This window comes from Rhinichthys klamathensis, unplaced genomic scaffold (genome assembly GCF_029890125.1).
Source record: "Rhinichthys klamathensis goyatoka isolate OS25496 unplaced genomic scaffold, OSU_Roscu_1.1 h1tg000421l_1, whole genome shotgun sequence".
NCBI lineage: Eukaryota > Metazoa > Chordata > Actinopteri > Cypriniformes > Leuciscidae > Rhinichthys > Rhinichthys klamathensis.
In genome coordinates this window covers 632,306-653,874 of record NW_026606919.1, presented here as the reverse complement: position 1 = coordinate 653,874, position 21,569 = coordinate 632,306, and positions in this window count along the sequence as shown.

Below are 21,569 nucleotides of genomic sequence, written 5' to 3'. Positions count from 1 at the left end.
CTGCTAGGCTAGCCTAGGCTATTCAGCAACTCAAACAAACATACCAAACCAACAGTTACTAAAAACACACAAAAACAGATTTTGCACGGGCATATCTGTTATTTGCATATCTCTCGAACCGTTAGTCCGGATGGATTTCAAACTTGACAGGTGTCTTGCTACGGGCACGAGGAAGTGCAGTGCCGAGTTTGACATTGTTTGGATTAGAAATGCAAAAGATATCGGTAAATATATCGGTAAAAGAAGCACACATTGGCTTTTGCCGCTCTAGCCGCTGGTCACTCTGGCTCACACTGCACACTGAGTGAGCACAGCGCAGGACCAGAGACAGAGAGGGTCGAAGAAAGCTGATTTTGCACGGGCAGTCGGGCACTGCACTAGTTTATGTTAAATACATACCTCACTTCTAATCAAAATCTTTACTAAACTGGCAAAAAGGCACCCAGTTACCGTGTGTAGCCACGAGGAGGCCTGGCAGGAGTCTAGGTGAAGGAGAGGCTTTGTACTGCAGGGAGAAGGCTACTTCCCTATTCACCACAAAGGGCTAGCCAGCGGCAGCAGGCAGTAAGCGAGAGAAAGAGGCAGCAAAATAAGAGACAAGCATGCAACACTGCACTAGACGCATCACACACACACACACACACACACACACACACACACACACACACACACACACACACACACACAAAACATAAAAATACATAGTGAATCAGGCTCAAACAGCTTAATCTACCTCTTAATCTATATGATGACATAAAATGGGATTAAAAGCCCAAACATTCATAAACAAAAGCTCAAGCTATAAAGTTAGCCTAACGTTACCTCTTCTGAAAACGGTTGAGATGCTAACGGACTTTCCGAAGACATTTATAAAGTAAATATTAAACAGAAGCGTGTCAATTACAAGTGTCAAGAACAGTTGTGTGTTTTTAGAGACTAAACTCACCTGAAAGCAGTGAAAACAACAGCGAGAGTCGGAACTTTGCCGCTTCCCAGCTAACACAGTACGTTGTGACGACGTCGTCATTTGGTCAGTGTGACATTACTTTATGGCAACGTTGTGAGGACGTCGTGGTAAAGTTCCTTTTTTTTTATAATCTTGGCTAACGTTCCAGAAACGTCGAGGGCACGTCCTCAAAAGACGTCGCTAGTTTATCCCATGGAAAACGTTGTAAAGACGTGGTCAACTGGTCACCAGATAATTTAATAAAATCTTTGATTAATTAATTACATTTCCCATATAATATCCAAATGGCATCACTAATACTTGTAACGCAATTTTCTGGAAAGTTATCTGGAGACCAGTTCTTCTTCTTCTTCTTCTTCTTCTTCTTCTTCTTCTTTCAGGTTTAATGGCAGTTGGCAAACCAAACTTTAATGGTGCATTCCCGCCACCTACTGGATTGGAGTGTGGATAACGTTATGGTAGTAATGACCTAAATCCTCCTGTTAATTAAATGAGTATCTTTTAAAAAATGAAATAGTAATTCATATTTTTTAAATTGCTTTGGACCATTCCCTAATAATGCTTTGATAGAAAAAACTTCAATTTCCATTTCTTTTAATACTTGAAATAATTTAAATCTTTCTCTCGCATAAGCCTCACATTCCAATAATACATGTTCCACTGTTTCCATTTTTCCGGAACTACATTTGTCACAATATCCAGTCTGGTGTTTCCCAATCCTGGCCATACTTTGATTTAGTAAACAATGGCCAATACGCATTCTTGAAATTATAACATCCCTCCTCCTATTACCAAAATTTCTCCTTTCTAAACCAACTGTTCCTTGAATTTTGTATAAATGCCGACCCATATGTCCACTATCCCACTCCTTCTGCCATTTCTTCCTAATTTCTTTTGCTATTATACTTTTTATCTCAGTCTTACTTAATGCAATTTTAATATCAACTTCTTGGAATTTTATGGCCTGTTTGGCTAAACTATCCACCTCTTCATTTCCTGCAACCCCCATATGAGCTGGTATCCAAAGAAAATTAATAACGATTCTCAATTGTTTGATTCTAAAAAGACTTTGTAATATTTCATAAATTAAGTCCTGTCTAGCTGTAGAAATACCACTTGCTATACTTTCAATTGCAGATAAAGAGTCTGTGCATATAACTGATCTGCTTGGCTGAACTTCTTCAACCCACTGTAATGCTAATATAATTGCAATTAATTCTGATGTAAATACTGACTGGAGACCAGTTGACCACGTCTCTCTACAACGTTCTCCATGGGATAAACGAGCGACGTCTTTTGAGAACGTGCCAACAACGTTTCTGGAACGTTAGCCAAGATTATAAAAAAATGGAACTTTACCACGACGTCCTCACAACGTGTCCTAATGACTAAATAAAACAATGCAACTGCACAAACAGGCTTTAAAAGTTTTATTAAAATAGGAAAAACAGAACAAAGATTTTTACAGCATTTTAAAAATAAATAACTGCGCAAATAGTATTAAAAGCAGGACCAATAAAAGAGGAGGAGGAGGAGGAGGAGGAGGAGGAGAGGGGGATAAACTATTTGAGCAAAACAATGAAGTTAAATGCAATTTCATGTCGACTTCACACGTAACATGTTAACATGAGACTGAAATGAGAATCACGTACCAGTCCAGAGAACGGGCCGCTTTACACCAGTAACACCACCTAGAAAAATGATTAACCTCAAAACACATTTTTTACAATCAACAGCATGAATATTTTAAGAAGTGATTTATTCGTACAAAATCAAATCATACACCAGAGTTTCTCTTCATAAAGTTTTATTAAAACAACAATTACAATACAACATTCATCAGTAAAATAAATATGGCATATTCAGAACTCTTTAACAATAATGCTACACAACACTACACAAAATAACAAGTGCAAAAACAGGTCGCAGAAATCCACACGTCGGAGAATAGATTTCATCAACGTTTGCTGGAATTCAAAACTTAACCGAATTAAGCTTTTTATCTTAATTACTCAATGTATAAAGTCTGGCGTTCACATCTCTCATTAAGTTTATTTCGTTATCGCTCCACGTTACTTGTATTTCCATGACAACATTTTTTTTGTAAATATGCTGTAGTTTCAGAAGCTGTATATCGCAAAACACGAGCAGAAATGTTAAGTAAAAAAAAAAAAGTGCGTGTCATTTTCCTACATACATATTACATATATTAATACTACTATTAAGGTTTAATTTATTTATTTCCAGTTAATATTTTTAAGGTGTTTAGTTAAATATACATTTTTTTTCAGTGTTTTTATTTTTTTAGATTCAGAATATATTGCAATATGGTTGGTCTTTGTGTTAAGTGAGAAATTCATTTATATAAATTGAAAGATGTCATTGAATGCATTTTTTGCCAAAGCAATAATACATGATCCACAGTTTGGCTCACATAAGCCCCTATCACACAGAGATTCCGGAAAATACACTGATAATTTGTCCCAGGATTGTTTGATTTCTGTTCATTCACACTACCAGGGACGTTCTGGAATCAGTGTGTGTGTTCACACACATCCTGTAAAGATATAGTTAAGACATGTGACATCAGGATTTGACGTGTAATGTCTCCGCAGCATTTTAAGTTTGCTTATGATCTGCGATCTCTCTCTAGAAATCTTACTTGTGCATTATTTTTCTGATTAAATCAAAAACTAGCCTATCATGTACTGTTCCACTAAACTGGCGAACACTCTCAGCTTCAGCGTCATCACAATAACACACACCTCATGGCATTCATTCTGCCTTTATTTCACACAGGGTCTATTCCGGGACTGATCCCAGCAATGTTGCTAGGTCTTCCTCCCTGGATCGATTGCACTTCATATATGCAGCACATTTTCAAATGCTAACACACAGATAAAAAAAAAAAAAAAAAAAACTGATAAAAGCATTCAAATCAGAATGATGGCAAACTTTGTGCATTTCTGGAATTATATTTAAATATAAAATCTTAGCACAATATTTACAATGAAATTAAATTAATTATTATTCCAAACACAAATACATTTTGACACTTTTCTCAATACTAAAGTCACTTTTTCAAAACTCTCTTCACACAGCGATCACAACATCCACTATGTGAGCTAAACTGTGGATCACTGCTTTGAACAATGTCATTAATGCATTTTGTGCCATTTACATGAATTATTTTCTCACTTAAACACAAACACCAACAGAACTTTATGTTCTATACAGGCTAATTTGCACGTTTACATACTCTTTTTAAAACAGTTAAACTTTTTTTCAAAACCTGACAACACAAAAAATATATTCTGATTTAAAGAAAATCTAATATTATCAAAACAATTAAATGTAACTAAACACCTACACAAGTGTTAGTCTTTCAGTTTCATCACCATCTATGCGAAAGGGGCAATTTAGGAATATTTTAGTACAGTAATGTAAAAAAACAACTGCAGTGAATTATAGATAGTGTCATTCTTGTTTTGTAAAAACAATTTACAAAAGAAAATGTACTCATGTCCTCAGTGATATTAGGAATATCTAAATTGTCATAAAACCAGACAATATACTTAAAATGCTGTTGTTTGAAGTTTTATGTTGATTATTGCATCTACATTTTGAATAGTTGAGTCAACTAACATTTGAGTTTAACTGTTCAACAAAAATATATGTTAATTTAGATTTGACCATTTTTATTCATCACAAAAGAAAACATTGAGTAATGCTCCTGTTGGTTGTGTTTTTTGTTTTATGAGTGACAAAGTGTGTTTGTTGGGTGAAACTTTACTAGTGTTCTGGAAGAATGAGTTGATCTGAGACATGAATGAAGTTTCAGTGCATTTTGAATGTGAAAAGAACTGCTGTGAAGCTGAAAGTTGGTTAGGAGAACTGAGTGACGAGTTTTGAAAATATACCTAAATATTGAGAAATGTGTAATTTAATTTAATTTGTCAGGGTAAATGCCAGCGTTGTCTCTAGTTTATTTGAGAAGTTCCACAGCTTCTTGGACATTGGTAACTGTATTGTTAGAGTTTAGGCCTTTCTCACCTGACAAGCCTTCCTCCATTGAGATGCAAATTGTTTGTGGGGGGGATGTGCAGCAACTAGTCTATACACATGAAATTACCTAAGTTAGAAGAATATCAAAGATAGTAATGAGTTATGGTCAAATCATTCAATTATTTTGATCTTTTTCAAAGAATATCTGTGGTATTGTGTCTGCTATTTCATAAAGAAACATTTCTGCCATTTTTGTAGTGCTGTAACAACACAGAATGTGGAGAGGTCACCATACAATGTTTTTGTTTTTAACATCAGTTGACCATGCGTGAATCAGTTTATTGAGTGAATTTTAAATTTTGGGTGAAATATCCTGGTGTGATGTGGGGAACACATTATCATTCTGTGTCTTCTGTCCCTCATTATGACGGTGTGGATGACTCTAGAGAGACAGTGATCTACATGTGTTTGTGTAAATGTATTTAACACTAATTCTGAGTGATAAATAAGGCTCCATTTACAGCTGCTATTACAGGTTTGTTTCTTTTTTCTTCTTTTCCCCTTTTGACAGATTTCTCAATACTCATTGTTTCCATTTTTTCCCATTTTTTTAGCATTATAAAATATTTTTTCTGTTTTCTGTTGTTCAGAATTCACAGCAGTTTATGTCACATGGTCAATGTTTACATTACAGTACACATTTCCCCCCAAGCCTTATCTTTTGTATAGATGGTGATGAAACTGAAAGATTAATACCTCTGTATGTGTTCAGCTACATCTAATTGTTTTGATAGTATTTATTTTTTTAGATTCTGAATATATTTTAATATGGTATTACTGTAGAAGTGTTGCAAATGTCTGTCATTCAATTGTATTAATGCATTAACGCATTCAGCGACTACATCTTCCAAACTACATATTTCACTTAGAAAAAAACACTGCCAAATCTCAGAGCCCATTTTGATACGCTCTTTTCAAAAACTGATAAACATAATAGAACATTGAACACCTTCTCAAAACTCTTCACACAGTGATCACAAGATCAGTCGGTGGCTAAACTGAGCTCAAAAAAGGAAATAATTTAGTACATTAATGTAACCATGAACCATGTAAAATAAACTGTATTTAATTCTGAACAGCCGAAAATAGTGCATATTGCTGCCTGTTTGTGTTTTTTGTTTTGTATTTTTAATTGTGTTTGTTGGGTGAATAATTACTAGTGTTCTGGAAGAATTACTTAATTTGAGACATGAATGATGTGTTTTGTGTGATGTTTTTACAGTATCAAATCATGTTATATCAATTTATAATTGTATTAAAATGTATACCTTTTTAAAAAGAACTGTAACATGTTCAAAATTGAAACCAAAGGAAGAAAAAAAAGCATTCCCCTGACTTACTGCTGCGATTGCATTTTATTTATCTAGAGTCTAGATCATGTACAGTTTAACTTGTGTGGTGACCTGCAGTTGTTACCTTAAAAATATATTTCTGCTTGATGTAACCCCAAAAAACTTAGTTTTATTGTATATAGGTTGGTTCATTACTGTTAAGTAATATTTTTTACTTAATTTAATTTACCATTTTTAGGTCACCATTTTTTCGCTATTCCATGCCCATTTCCACACAAGTTAAAGTGTACATGCTAAAGATAAGCAGCAGCAGCATGTGCATGTTATATTCATTTCATTACGCAAAATGACTTATTTTGTCCCCTGTTTGATATTATAAAACGGTTAGTTCCAATCCTTGATTCTGATTGGTCAATAGCTGTGCTTTATTCACGATAAAACATGGCTATGACCGCTTCACCCAACGGTTCTATTTATCACTGCAGTTCCTATGTTGTTTTTATTTGAGCTTTCCTGCATATTACACATTGGAACGTTGTTGCTGTTCACGGTCAGGGACTATTTTTTTTCTAGTGGAAGGAAGGCTTTTAGTGATTTTACTTCATGAAAGTTGCACTAATACATATTTGTTTTACTTTAATATTTTTATTGGTGTGGTAACCGTTTCATAAAAGCAATAAGGTACTCGAGGCAAGTGCTTGTATGGTGAATAAGTCACGGCTGAAGGGGTTACTCCGCTTCGCCTCGAGCCTAACAACGCCCTTCAGCCGTTACTTATTCACCATACAGCACAGCCTCTTGTACCTTATTGCTTACATAAAGAAGGATATGTTTGAGTGCTTTTACATTTAGCAGAATTTCGTATTCTGACTATCTCTGAATGTGATGTCACACCAGTCCCAGACAGCTACATAGTATCGGCCCAGAGTTAGATCTATTATTACAATCAGTAGTTTCAAGTTTAACTAATTTATAAAGCACATTTAAAACAGCCACAAGTCTTACCAAAGTGCTGTACAAGACAACTAAATACATGTCCTAAATATACACACTCTAATACACAAAACTATAATATAATATACACATTTAAGAAAAAGAAAAAAATCAATACGCCAGAGAAAACAAATACGTTTTTAAAAAGAGACTTAAATTTGTCAGGGAAGATGCGACTCTAATCTCTAAGGGCATGTTGTTCCATAACCGTGACCCAAACACAGAAAACGCTCGATCCCCTCTACGTTTGAGTCGTGAGTGTGGGACCAGAAGCAGGTTACGCTCACTTGATCTTAAGCTTCTGGGAGGGGTATAGGAATGCAGCAATTCTGATAAGTAGATAGGAGCATGGTTATGCAGACATTTATATACAAATAAAAGAATCCTAAAATCATTTCTATACCGGTTAGGCAGCCAGTGAAGATCTCTTAGAATTGGAGTGATGTGATCATATTTACGACTTTTGCGAATAAATCTTGTGCAGCATTTTGGACCAGTTGAAGGCGAGCGGTTTGTGACTTGGAAATACTGCAATACAATGAGTTGCAGTAGTCTAAATGGGAATAAATAAAAGCATGAACAGCCATCTCTAGTGTTTTGTCTGGATCCAATTACCGAAGATATTGGTTTGTCCAGTTTTAAAGGCCCATCTAAAAGCACACGCAAATTCCGCACATGCGTAGATCTGAATGCAGATAAGCTCCTCAAATCAATGCTGGAGGTCTTAGAATTATCAGTGGGGCCGAAAACTATCACCTCAGTTTTGTCTTCATTTATAGACAAAAAGTTTTGAGCAAGCGCAGGTTTAACCTCATCTAAGCATAATAAAAGAGAAATTAATGCAGACGGATCATTTCTCTTGATAGGTATATATATTTGGGTGTCGTCAGCGTAAAAATGGAAGGAAACACCATGTCTTATTAAAATAGAACCCAATGGTAGCATGTACAACGAGTAAAGGGAGGGCGCCAAGATCGATCCTTGTGGAGACACAGGAGACGTGAGTGACAGAAGAGGAGAAATGACCTATCTTGACCAAAAACTTCTGTTCGATTAAATAAGATTATAACCAGTTAACAGTTAAAAAGATAATTTATGTAATTTTCAAACTAAGTAATACACTACACATATCAGCCAAACCTGCGTGTAAAATATTGTTAAATACAACTACAACATTGTTTACAAACAAACCCTAGAAACACTAAAAGGGCAGTATTATGCAAGCCAGGCCATAGTTGATGTCACTTTGTAAAAAAAAAAAACCCGGTGAACACGTAACACTCATGAACATGTGACCATAAGTACGCATGTGAAAATGTTGAATGCTTGTGCATGACCAGCCTGATCTCATGAAAATGCATCTCTATAGACCCCTTTTCAGTTAGTAAACATGGTGACGTTTTATGTGGGCGGAGCTTAGGTGGAGGCAGAACAATCCCCCTGGCCGCTTCACTAACGCTAGTTTGCAAGTTTTGTTAGCTTGTTTTTTAACAACGACTGGAGAAAATCAGATTTTATCTTAATGTGTTAGGTCACTCACTGTCCAGGACCGCGATTGTTATTTGCAAAAGTTCATTTTAACGGACGGAACTACCAGATTGGCCGACCCGTACACGCTCACTCAATGGATGGACGATCTGACAGGATAACGTTAACACTACCTCGGTTGAGTGGCCTGACTTCTACACCAACCTGATAGAGAAACCAAGCATAAAGAGAAACTGAGGGTGTATGTATTTGATTATTCATTCTTACCAGGTTTTTCAAAACGTCTAGTCACAATCAAACACAACAATGTAGGCTATACAATCATAGATGATTCACAAATAATCACAATAGTTAAGAAAATATTATGCGATAAAATTTCAAATTGGAGCCTGTACTCCGTCGATTCTTGCACCCAACAACACAACAAGATGACATTTAATTATAAAAATAATAATATTTTAAGCTCCTTATTATGTAGGTGAATCAGTGCTGATTTGCTGGGATGGAAATTAGCACCCGCCACCAGCCAAATGCTGGTGATTTTGTGTTGTGCCAGGTGAACTCGCTTCACCTACCGGCCACCGTGGCGGGTAATCCAAAAAAAATGTGGCGTTACATCGCAGGCGTAGAGGTCTGCAGAGAAAAATCATGGTGTGTTCACACCAGACGCGAATAGAGCGTCTGGCGCGAGTGATTTCAATGTTAAGTCAATGCAAAGACGCGTTATGCGCGTAAAAAATTCCGGCGCGAATGAGGCGTAGAGCGCGGCGCGGTAGACGCGAATACGCCTCGTTCGCGCATCTGGTGCGTTTCGCACGAATGATTTTATTGAGTGCTTTTTGTGCATTCACGCGTTTGACGCGAATTCGCGTCTGCCGCCCGAGTTGAAAAATCTCAAAATAACTTTGGCATCAATTCGCGGTGCGTTAACCAATCAGGAGCCTAGCTGCTGTCACGTGGTGAAGTATCTGGACGCTTCGATAAATTTTTTTGTAATATGACTAAATGCCTGGTGTGGTTCTAATGCACAACAAAGCAAATATTTGATCACTTAAAACTTGATTTCAATATATGTGACACATTCATTTTGTATTGAATGCTATTTATTCCATTCCATATCTAGATTATATGAAATATTATTCTAATGTAAAGGCAACCAACATACTTTAGTGCAGTTCGTGTCTGGAGAGTGTTGTGTGAGAGAGAAAAAATCACAGGACAGGTTATTTACTTTTGGAGGCTGGCTCAATTTATCATCAAAACAAAAATAAATGACAGATTAGGTGGATGAGGCCGAGGGTGAGAGAAAGAGAAAATGTCAGTATTTCATTGAGACTTGAGATTAAATAAACTGCTTAAGTATTCTTGTAGTATTAATTTTCACATGCAGTTACACATTGTCGGTTAAGAAGCAAGAAAGTGGCTGGTAAAAACATTGAGTGGCTGGTAGATTTTGAAATCCACCAGCCACAGTGGCCGGTGGACAAAAAAGTTCATTTCCATCTCTGCTGATTTGTATTGGCTGCCTCCAGTTTTCCCTTTGTTTTGCCTCCAGCTAACGCCGTGACGTAATTGTGACGTCGGCGCAAAAGGGGTCTATAGCACGGATTGTGTTTATCGTGCAATTTATACGCGAAAATGTTTTTTACGTGCATATTATATGCACTTTATTGCGTATAATACACACACACACCACACCACTAATCCTAACCAAACGTATAATACACACGTGCCCCACACCACTACTAAACCTACCCTAAACCTACCCATGTGTATCATTTGCACGTAAAAACTCCTTTTCGCGTATAAATTGCACGATAGACACAATGCGTGCTATAGAGACACATTTAGTGACCAGGTTGGAATGACGTACCATTTTCACAAATTTACGTTTATGTTGTTTACATGCAGATAGTAAAGGCATCGCTTTCAAAACCTTGCACTTTGAAACTTGTTTTCAAAAGCTTGCATTGTCAGACCCCCAAAATGGCATTTTTGTGTTTAAATGAACGGCCAAAACGCATGAAAAATTTTCTGTTTTCAGTTGAAAATAATGTTGTGTAAACAGACCTTAAAGCGTGTACTATTCTTTACTATTGTGTGTACTATTCTTCTTAATTGTTCATTTGAGTAGGCCTATTTATTTTATATACAGTTATTTATACACTTTTACTCTGGTTTACTATGTTCACAGAAGCACTGTGGGTGCTTGATGTGACGGTGTGTGAATTTTCATGTTCTGTTGTTAATGCTGCTATTTGCACATGTAAATCTACATCTTTTAGGTATTTGAATGGGTCACAGACACTTATCTATTCTAATTCCATTTATTTCTAATCTAACCTTCAAATCATGTCAGTTACTGGTGACTAGTTAACAAGCATCAGCTGTCAGTCAGAAATCAAAATGTTAAATGAACATCCCTAATTCATATATTTCAACTAAACCAATGTCAACATAAAAAGTCAACATAGAATTTTGAGATTGACCTCCAAAATCTTTACAGTGTGTTTGTGATGGCAAGGAATGTACAAAGCAGCCAAACAAGTATCGTTCTTTCTTTGCCATCTGACTGGGGACTCGAAGTTCATTTTGATTAATAAAATCATTATTCACTGTATAAAGTAGTGACCTGAAATTGTTACCTTAAAGAGCTATTTCCATTAGATTTATCCCATAAACCCTAAAGGGCCTGCATAACCAAGCATATAGAAAGTATCTATGAAGGGAGAGCGTTAAATAAGAAAAATAATATCATGAATGATAAGACGTGTCGTCTCCTCTGCTTTTGAACTATTGCCGCCGGTATTTAAAAACAGATTAAAATGATCTTTCCTCAAAAAATTATAATTTAAAAATGTTTCGATAATGGTTTGGTAATTCATTTTTCTTTACAACAGTATATAATTATATATTAATATTAATATATATATATGATATATTATAATTCTGTATATAGAGATTATTGCATCTACATTTTGAATAGTTGGCTCAACTAAAATTTCAGTTTAAATGTTAAAAAAAATATATATAATAATAATAATATTTTTGACCATAACAAAATAAGTTATTTAGATTTGACCATTTTTATTCATCATTCCATGCCCATGTCCACACAAGTTAAAGTGCACTAAAGTCTGTTACTAACCCTGTTAGATAGCAAATTACAACGTCTGTTTGATTGCTTTTACATTTAGCAAGATTTCCCAATCTGACCATCTATCCATCCAACCATCCATCCATCCATCCAACCATCCATCCATCCATCCATCCATCCATCAAACCATCCAACCATCCATCCATCCATCCATCCATCCAACCATCCATACATCCATCCATCCATCCAACCAACCATCCATCCATCCATCCATCCATCCATCCATCCATCCATCCAACCATCCATCCAACCATCCATCCAACCATCCATCCAACCATCCATCCATCCATCCATCCATCCATCCATCCATCCATCCATCCATCCATCCATCCATCCATCCATCCATCCATCCATCCATCCAACCATCCATCCAACTGATTAATTTGATGGGATTTTCTCAGTGAACACAGATCAGTCCTTCATTGTTTTTTTCAACTGGTGCAAGACATTTTTGAAAGAATCATTTTTCTTTATATATAACATTATATAATTATACATTAATATGAATATATATTATATAACTATAATTGTATATAGAGAGATTATTGCATTTAAATTTTGAATAGTTGGCTCAACTAAATTATCAGTTTAAATGTTCAACAAAAATATAAGCCTAAAATAATAATAATATTTTTGACGATAACTAAATAAGTTAATTTAGATTTGACCATTTTTATTCATCATTCCATGCCCATGTTTACACAAGTTAAAGTGCACATGCTAAATTTAAGCAGCAGAAGCAGCATGAACATGTTTTAGTCATTTCACTACACAAAAGGACACGAGTCCCCTGTTCGATGGTGACGAATGATGTGTTTGAGTCCTTTTACATTTAGCAGTATTTCATATTCTGACTATCTCTGAAAGTGATAGCAATGTTTACAATAAAGACCGGTTCTTGCCATAAACATACACTGTAATAATATTTTTGAGGTCAAAAGAATGAAAATAAAGAAATGGCAAAGCGACCACATAGGTGTCACACTAACACTAAAGTCCCCTGTTAGATAGCAAATTACGACGTCTGTTTGATTGCTTTTACATTTAGCAGTATTTCATATTCTGACTATCTCTGAAAGTGATAGCAATGTTTACAATAAAGACCGGTTCTTGAAATAAACATACACTGTAATAATATTTTTGAGGTCAAAATAATGAAAATAAAGAAATGGCAAAGCGACCACATAGGTGTCACACTAACACTAAAGTCCCCTGTTAGATAGCAAATTACGACGTCTGTTTGATTGCTTTTACATTTAGCAGTATTTCATATTCTGACTATATCTGAAAGTGATAGCAATGTTTACAATAAAGACCGGTTCTTGCCATAAACATACACTGTAATAATATTTTTGAGGTCAAAAGAATGAAAATTAAGAAATGGCAAAGCAACCACATAGGTGTCACACTAACACTAAAGTCCCCTGTTAGATAGCAAATTACGACGTCTGTTTGATTGCTTTTACATTTAGCAGTATTTCATATTCTGACTATCTCTGAAAGTGATAGCAATGTTTACAATAAAGACCGGTTCTTGAAATAAACATACACTGTAATAATATTTTTGAGGTCAAAATAATGAAAATAAAGAAATGGCAAAGCGACCACATAGGTGTCACACTAACACTAAAGTCCCCTGTTAGATAGCAAATTACGACGTCTGTTTGATTGCTTTTACATTTAGCAGTATTTCATATTCTGACTATATCTGAAAGTGATAGCAATGTTTACAATAAAGACCGGTTCTTGCCATAAACATACACTGTAATAATATTTTTGAGGTCAAAAGAATGAAAATTAAGAAATGGCAAAGCAACCACATAGGTGTCACACTAACACTAAAGTCCCCTGTTAGATAGCAAATTACGACGTCTGTTTGATTGCTTTTACATTTAGCAAGATTTCCCAATCTGACCATCCATCCATCCATCCATCCATCCATCCATCCATCCATCAATTTGATAGGATTTTCTCAGTGAACACAGTTCAGTCCTTCACTGTTTTTTTCAACTGGTGCAAGACATTTTTGAAAGAATAATTTTTCTTTACAACATTATAGAATTATATATTAATATGAATATATATTATATAATTATAATTGTATATATAGAGATTTTTGCATCTAAATTTTGAATAGTTGACCCAACTAAAACTTCAGTTTAAATGTTCAACAAAAATATATAATAATAATAATATTTTTGACTATAACTAAATAAGTTAATCTAGATTTGGCCATTTTTATTCATCATTCCATGGCCTTGTCCACACAAGTTAAAGTGCACATGCTAAATTTAAGCAGCAGAAGCAGCATGAACATGTTTTAGTCATTTCACTACACAAAAGGACACGAGTCCCCTGTTCGATTGTGACTAATAATGTGTTTGAGTCCTTTTACATTTAGCAGTATTTCATATTCTGACTATCTCTGAAAGTGATAGCAATGTTTACAATAAAGACCGGTTCTTGCCATAAACATACACTGCAATAATATTTTTGAGGTCAAAATAATGAAAATAAAGAAATGGCAAAGCGACCACATAGGTGTCACACTAACACTAAAGTCCCCTGTTAGATAGCAAATTACGACGTCTGTTTGAGTCCTTTTACATTTAGCAGTATTTCATATTCTGACTATCTCTGAAAGTGATAGCAATGTTTACAATAAAGACCGGTTCTTGCCATAAACATACACTGTAATATTATTTTTGAGGTCAAAAGAATGAAAATGAAGAAATGGCAAAGCAACCACATAGGTGTCACACTAACACTAAAGTCCCCTGTTAGATAGCAAATTACGACGTCTGTTTGATTGCTTTTACATTTAGCAGTATTTCATATTCTAAATATCTCTGAAAGTGATAGCTATGTTTACAATAAAGACCGGTTCTTGCCATAAACATACACTGTAATAATATTTTTGAGGTCAAAAGAATGAAAATTAATAAATTGCAAAGCAACCACATAGGTGTCACACTAACACTAAAGTCCCCTGTTAGATAGCAAATTACGACGTCTGTTTGATTGCTTTTACATTTAGCAAGATTTCCAAATCTGACCATGCTTTATTATTGATTTAGTAGCATATCTATATGTTTAATAATTGTATTTTCATACTTTATTAATGATCAATTTATCTTTTCAAAAAAAAAAAAAAAAAAAACTTAAATCCTCACTTGTCTGGTTTATGCTACTCTGAGCAATATTTGAACTTTGTATTTTGAGCACTTCTTGGGTTGTTATTGTCTCTTCACGATGACTACTTGGGTTAGTTGCTTTGGATAAAAGCGTCTGCTAAATGACTAAATGTAAATGTAAGTATAGCATTATTTACAAACCAGTTATTTAGGAGTTGTCAGTGATTCATAAAATCACTTAGAAAATGTAAGTAAATGTAGTAAATTCAGGTAGTTATAAAGAATTTAGTGGTCAGTTAACTATTTTGTGAGCTCATCTAAAGTGAGGACTAATGCCTTGTAAAGCATTTATAAAGGAGATTTAAAGACTCAGTTATCTTCTAAACAGAAAAATGAAACAAACACAACACAGTAATACAGAACATAGAAATGTATAACTGAGCCTTTAAATCTGTCTTGTAAATTCTTTAAAAGGCATAACTAGTCCTCACTTTAGATGAGCTCACAAAAGAGTTAACTGACCACTACTAAATGCTTTATAACTACCTGAATTAACCCTGAATTACAGTAGAAATACATGTTAACAAAGCATTTATTAACACACTAAACTATTACTATATGTCTGAATAATAAAATGTATGAATGTACATTTCAATAGTTTATTAATCATTTACTCACACTTTCTAAGTTATCTTATGAACCACTGACAACTCCTAAATAACTGGTTTGTAAATAATGCTATACTTCCTTTAGAAATGATAAATTGATCATTAATAAAGTATGAAAATACAATTATTAAACACATTATAGATTTGCTTTTAAAACAAGAATAAAGCATTTATATCTGTATTTATAAACTGCTTATTAATGTCTATTAATGCTTTATAAATGATGAATTGTTTACTATTGTTGTAACATGTTAACATGAGACTGAAATGAGAATCACGTACCAGTCCAGAGAACGGGCCGCTTTACACCAGTAACACCACCTAGAAAAATGATTAACCTCAAAACACATTTTTTACAATCAACAGCATGAATATTTTAAGAAGTGATTTATTCGTACAAAATCAAATCATACACCAGAGTTTCTCTTCATAAAGTTTTATTAAAACAACAATTACAATACAACATTCATCAGTAAAATAAATATGGCATATTCAGAACTCTTTAACAATAATGCTACACAACACTACACAAAATAACAAGTGCAAAAACAGGTCGCAGAAATCCACACGTCGGAGAATAGATTTCATCAACGTTTGCTGGAATTCAAAACTTAACCGAATTAAGCTTTTTATCTTAATTACTCAATGTATAAAGTCTGGCGTTCACATCTCTCATTAAGTTTATTTCGTTATCGCTCCACGTTACTTGTATTTCCATGACAACATTTTTTTTGTAAATATGCTGTAGTTTCAGAAGCTGTATATCGCAAAACACGAGCAGAAATGTTAAGTAAAAAAAAAAAAGTGCGTGTCATTTTCCTACATACATATTACATATATTAATACTACTATTAAGGTTTAATTTATTTATTTCCAGTTAATATTTTTAGCACTTAAAACGTAAACTTATTTCAGTTTATTATGAAAAGCAACATTTCTAATATTAATGATCTAAATTAAAAGTTTAAATTTAGTTTGTTTTCCAACTCAAATTTATTTTAGCTTTATTTCAACTAACAGAAATGTTTTTAACAGTTTTAGTTAAAGTTAACAATAATAACCCTGGAACAAATGTCTGTTAAAAATGTGTACATTAATTTTCGCACTAAATTTAACGCAACATGATGTACGAATTAACGTACGAAAAACTGCAGCGATTCTGCTCGTGTTTCACGAACGACGCCAAGTGTTTGTAAATAAAATTATGTTGCAATAACATAATCGCAGCTCAGTTACGAGAATGTGTGTGAGAACATACTGGCAGCTTAATTGAAGTTTACGTTTATAATAACAATAACTTTAATGTGTCAACAAAAAAAATTGGCACCAAACATTTAAAAATTAGCAACATGTTTTGTGCAATAAAGCAATACATTTGAATGTGCACACTGAAAAAAAACAATGTTTTACTGTCATTGTTCGTAATGAAACCCTTTTCATGATTCTGAAAGATTCATTCAGGGATGTTTCCAATCTTTCCTCCACACATCGAATTTAAAGGGATTTTTTTTAGATAAATGTTAACCGTTGAAATGCAAACATATAAACAGGAAGTGCTTAAAGAGGAATGACAGATTCCCAGTCCTGAATAACACATGATGGAAGACAGAGAGAGTTCTGAGTTCACGTCAAAACACACACACACAACCACACACACACACACCACACACACACACACCACACACACACACACCACACACACACACACACACACACACACACACACACACACACACACACACACACACACACACACACAACCACACAACCACACACACACACACACAACCACACACACACACACACACACACAACCACAGAGTGTGTTATTGTCCTGATTTGCGGGGCGTGGCCACTTGCCTCTTCTTCGCCTGGTTGAAGTCTGTTTGGATTAAAGAAAGCGTCTATTATTACTCAAACTGTCATTCATACCATCATTATTACTCAGCATTTACTCCTACATACACTATTGGGATTGCTCACATGATAATTCAACCGTTTATATATTTACACATTTCGTTCAAAAGTTTTGGATCGATAAGCCTTTAAAATTTTTAAAAGAAGTCTTTACTCCAGTCTTCAGTGTCACATGATCCTTCAGAAATCACTGTAATATGATGATTTGATGCTCAAGAAACATTTATGATTATTATCAGTGTTGAAAACAGTTTTTTTTTACAGTTTTTATTTCAGGATTCTTTGATGAATAGCAAGTTCAGAAGAACAGCATTTATCTGAAATATAACCTTTTGTAACATTAAACACTAGCCTACCATTCAAAAGTTTGAGGTCAGTAAGAATTTTTATTTTAATTTTTGGGGGAAATAAATAAAATAAATCAATACTTTTATTCATCAAGGATTGATAAATTGATCAAAAGTTACAGACATTTATAATGTTACAAAATAAATGCTGTTCTTTCGAACTTTCTATTCATCAAAGAATCCTGGAAACAGATTGCACACAACTGTTTTCAACATTGATAATAATATTTCAGTCAGATCATCATATTATAGTGATTTCTGAAGGATCATGTGACACTGAAGACTGGAGTAATGATGCTGAAAATTCAGCTTTGATCACAGGAATACATTACACTTTACTATATATTCACATAGAAAACCGCCGTTTTAAAGTCTAATAATTTCAGAATATTCGTTTTATATATATATATATATATATATATAGGCCTATATAAATGCAGCCTTGGTCGCGAGAGAGACCGAGTGTGTCCGAGCGCGCGCTCGACAGTGCGAGAGAGACCGAGTGTGTCCGCGAGCGCTCGACAGTGCGAGAGAGACCGAGTGTGTCCGCGAGCGCTCGACAGTGCGAGAGAGACCGAGTGTGTCCGAGCGCGCGCTCGACAGTGCGAGAGAGACCGAGTGTGTCCGAGCGCGCGCTCGACAGTGCGAGAGAGACCGAGTGTGTCCGAGCGCGCGCTCGACAGTGCGAGAGAGACCGAGTGTGTCCGCGAGCACGCTCGACAGTGCGAGAGAGACCGAGTGTGTCCGAGCGCGCGCTCGACAGTGCGAGAGAGACCGAGTGTGTCCGAGCGCGCTCGACAGTGCGAGAGAGACCGAGTGTGTCCGCGAGCGCTCGACAGTGCGAGAGAGACCGAGTGTGTCCGAGCGAGCGCTCGACAGTGCGAGAGAGACCGAGTGTGTCCGCGAGCACGCTCGACAGTGCGAGAGAGACCGAGTGTGTCCGCGAGCGCTCGACAGTGCGAGAGAGACCGAGTGTGTCCGAGCGCGCGCTCGACAGTGCGAGAGAGACCGAGTGTGTCCGAGCGCGCGCTCGACAGTGCGAGAGAGACCGAGTGTGTCCGCGAGCGCTCGACAGTGCGAGAGAGACCGAGTGTGTCCGAGCGCGCGCTCGACAGTGCGAGAGAGACCGAGTGTGTCCGAGCGCGCGCTCGACAGTGCGAGAGAGACCGAGTGTGTCCGCGAGCGCTCGACAGTGCGAGAGAGACCGAGTGTGTCCGAGCGCGCGCTCGACAGTGCGAGAGAGACCGAGTGTGTCCGAGCGCGCGCTCGACAGTGCGAGAGAGACCGAGTGTGTCCGCGAGCGCGCTCGACAGTGCGAGAGAGACCGAGTGTGTCCGAGCAAGCGCTCGACAGTGCGAGAGAGACCGAGTGTGTCCGAGCGCACGCTCGACAGTGCGAGAGAGACCGAGTGTGTCCGCGAGCGCGCTCGACAGTGCGAGAGAGACCGAGTGTGTCCGAGCGCGCGCTCGACAGTGCGAGAGAGACCGAGTGTGTCCGCGAGCACGCTCGACAGTGCGAGAGAGACCGAGTGTGTCCGAGCGCGCGCTCGACAGTGCGAGAGAGACCGAGTGTGTCCGAGCGAGCGCTCGACAGTGCGAGAGAGACCGAGTGTGTCCGAGCGCGCGCTCGACAGTGCGAGAGAGACCGAGTGTGTCCGCGAGCACGCTCGACAGTGCGAGAGAGACCGAGTGTGTCCGAGCGCGCGCTCGACAGTGCGAGAGAGACCGAGTGTGTCCGAGCGAGCGCTCGACAGTGCGAGAGAGACCGAGTGTGTCCGAGCGCGCGCTCGACAGTGCGAGAGAGACCGAGTGTGTCCGAGCGAGCGCTCGACAGTGCGAGAGAGACCGAGTGTGTCCGAGCGCGCGCTCGACAGTGCGAGAGAGACCGAGTGTGTCCGAGCGCGCGCTCGACAGTGCGAGAGAGACCGAGTGTGTCCGAGCGCGCGCTCGACAGTGCGAGAGAGACCGAGTGTGTCCGAGCGCGCGCTCGACAGTGCGAGAGAGTGTGTTCTGATTTTCCCACGCCCCCTTGTTATCCTGTTAGCTCGTTTGTTCTTGATTATTTAAGCCCTGTGTTTCTGCCCTGTCTTTGTGAGTTGTTATATGTGTTTCAGGATTAACGTGAGTGTTGGTCGTTCCTGTTCCAAGTTCCGAGTCTCTGTTTAAGTGTGTTTGTTTAAATAAAGCGTGTAAACTGCGTTTGGATCCAGCCTCCTATCTGCCTTCACCGCATCGCGTTACAGAACAACTCACCGCAAAATGGATCCAGCAGTCGCTCCCACAGTTGTCAGCAACCAGGCCCTCAGAAGTTTCCTTGCCTCGATATTCCAGGAAGGCCAGTCCATCGAGAGGTACGTGAGGGATTTTATGTCGTGCTGTCGTCTGGGGGCTTTAGAAGACCTCGAGCTCATGGACTTGTTTTGGAGCGGGTTGGACGAGGACGTTGCCCAGTTAATGCCGGATGACTGTACCAGCTGGACCCTGGAGGGGTATGTCAACCTGGCCCTCTTCAGGAGCGGTTCATCATTTACTGTGGGCGTGGAGGAGAAGCGGCGAGAGACCGCGCTTCACTTCAGCTCAGCCGAACCCGCGCTCCTCAAGCCCGCGCTTCATGTCTGCTCAGCCGAACCCGCGCTGCACATCTGCTCCGCCAAACCCACTCTTCGTGTCGGACCCCTCGAGCCCATATTCCGCACTGGTCCTGTTGATTTTGCTAATCCAGAAACCGCGGCGGAGGTTTCGCTAGCCGAACCGAAGTTTGAACGCGTGCCAGCCGGCGCGAACGAGTCGAGTGAGTCAAGTGCCGCCGAGTCAAGTGAGTCAAGTGCCGCCGAGTCAAGTGAGTCAAGTGCCGCCGAGTCAAGTGAGTCAAGTGCCGCCGAGTCAAGTGAGTCAAGTGCCGCCGAGTCAAGTGAGTCAAGTGAGTCAAGTTCCAGTGAGTCAAGTTCCGCCGAGTCAAGTTCCAAGTCAAGTGAGTCAAGTGAGTCAAGTTCCAAGTCAAGTGAGTCCAGTGACTCCAGTTCCAAGTCAAGTGAGTCCAGTTCCAAGTCAAGTGAGTCCAGTTCCAAGTCAAGTGAGTCCAGTTCCAAGTCAAGTGAGTCCAGTTCCAAGTCAAGTGAGTCCAGTTCCAAGTCAAGTGAGTCCAGTTCCAAGTCAAGTGAGTCCAGTTCCAAGTCAAGTGAGTCCAGTTCCAAGTCAAGTGAGTCCAGTTCCAAGTCAAGTGAGTCCAGTTCCAAGTCAAGTGAGTCCAGTTCCAAGTCAAGTGAGTCCAGTTCCAAGTCAAGTGAGTCCAGTTCCAAGTCAAGTGAATCCAGCCCAGTGAAGCGCCGTCGCAGAAGGAAGAGAGGGAGGACTCGTTTGGCTCGCCAGGCTCCGGAGGGCGTTCCCAGACTCCTCGCCCTGCCGGCCCCGCCTCTGCACCTCGCCCTGCCGGCCCCGCCTCTGCGCCTCGCCCTGCCTGCGCCGCCTCTGCGCCTCGCCCTGCCGGCCCCGCCTCTGCGCCTCGCCCTGCCGGCCCCGCCTCTGCGCCTCGCCCTGCCGGC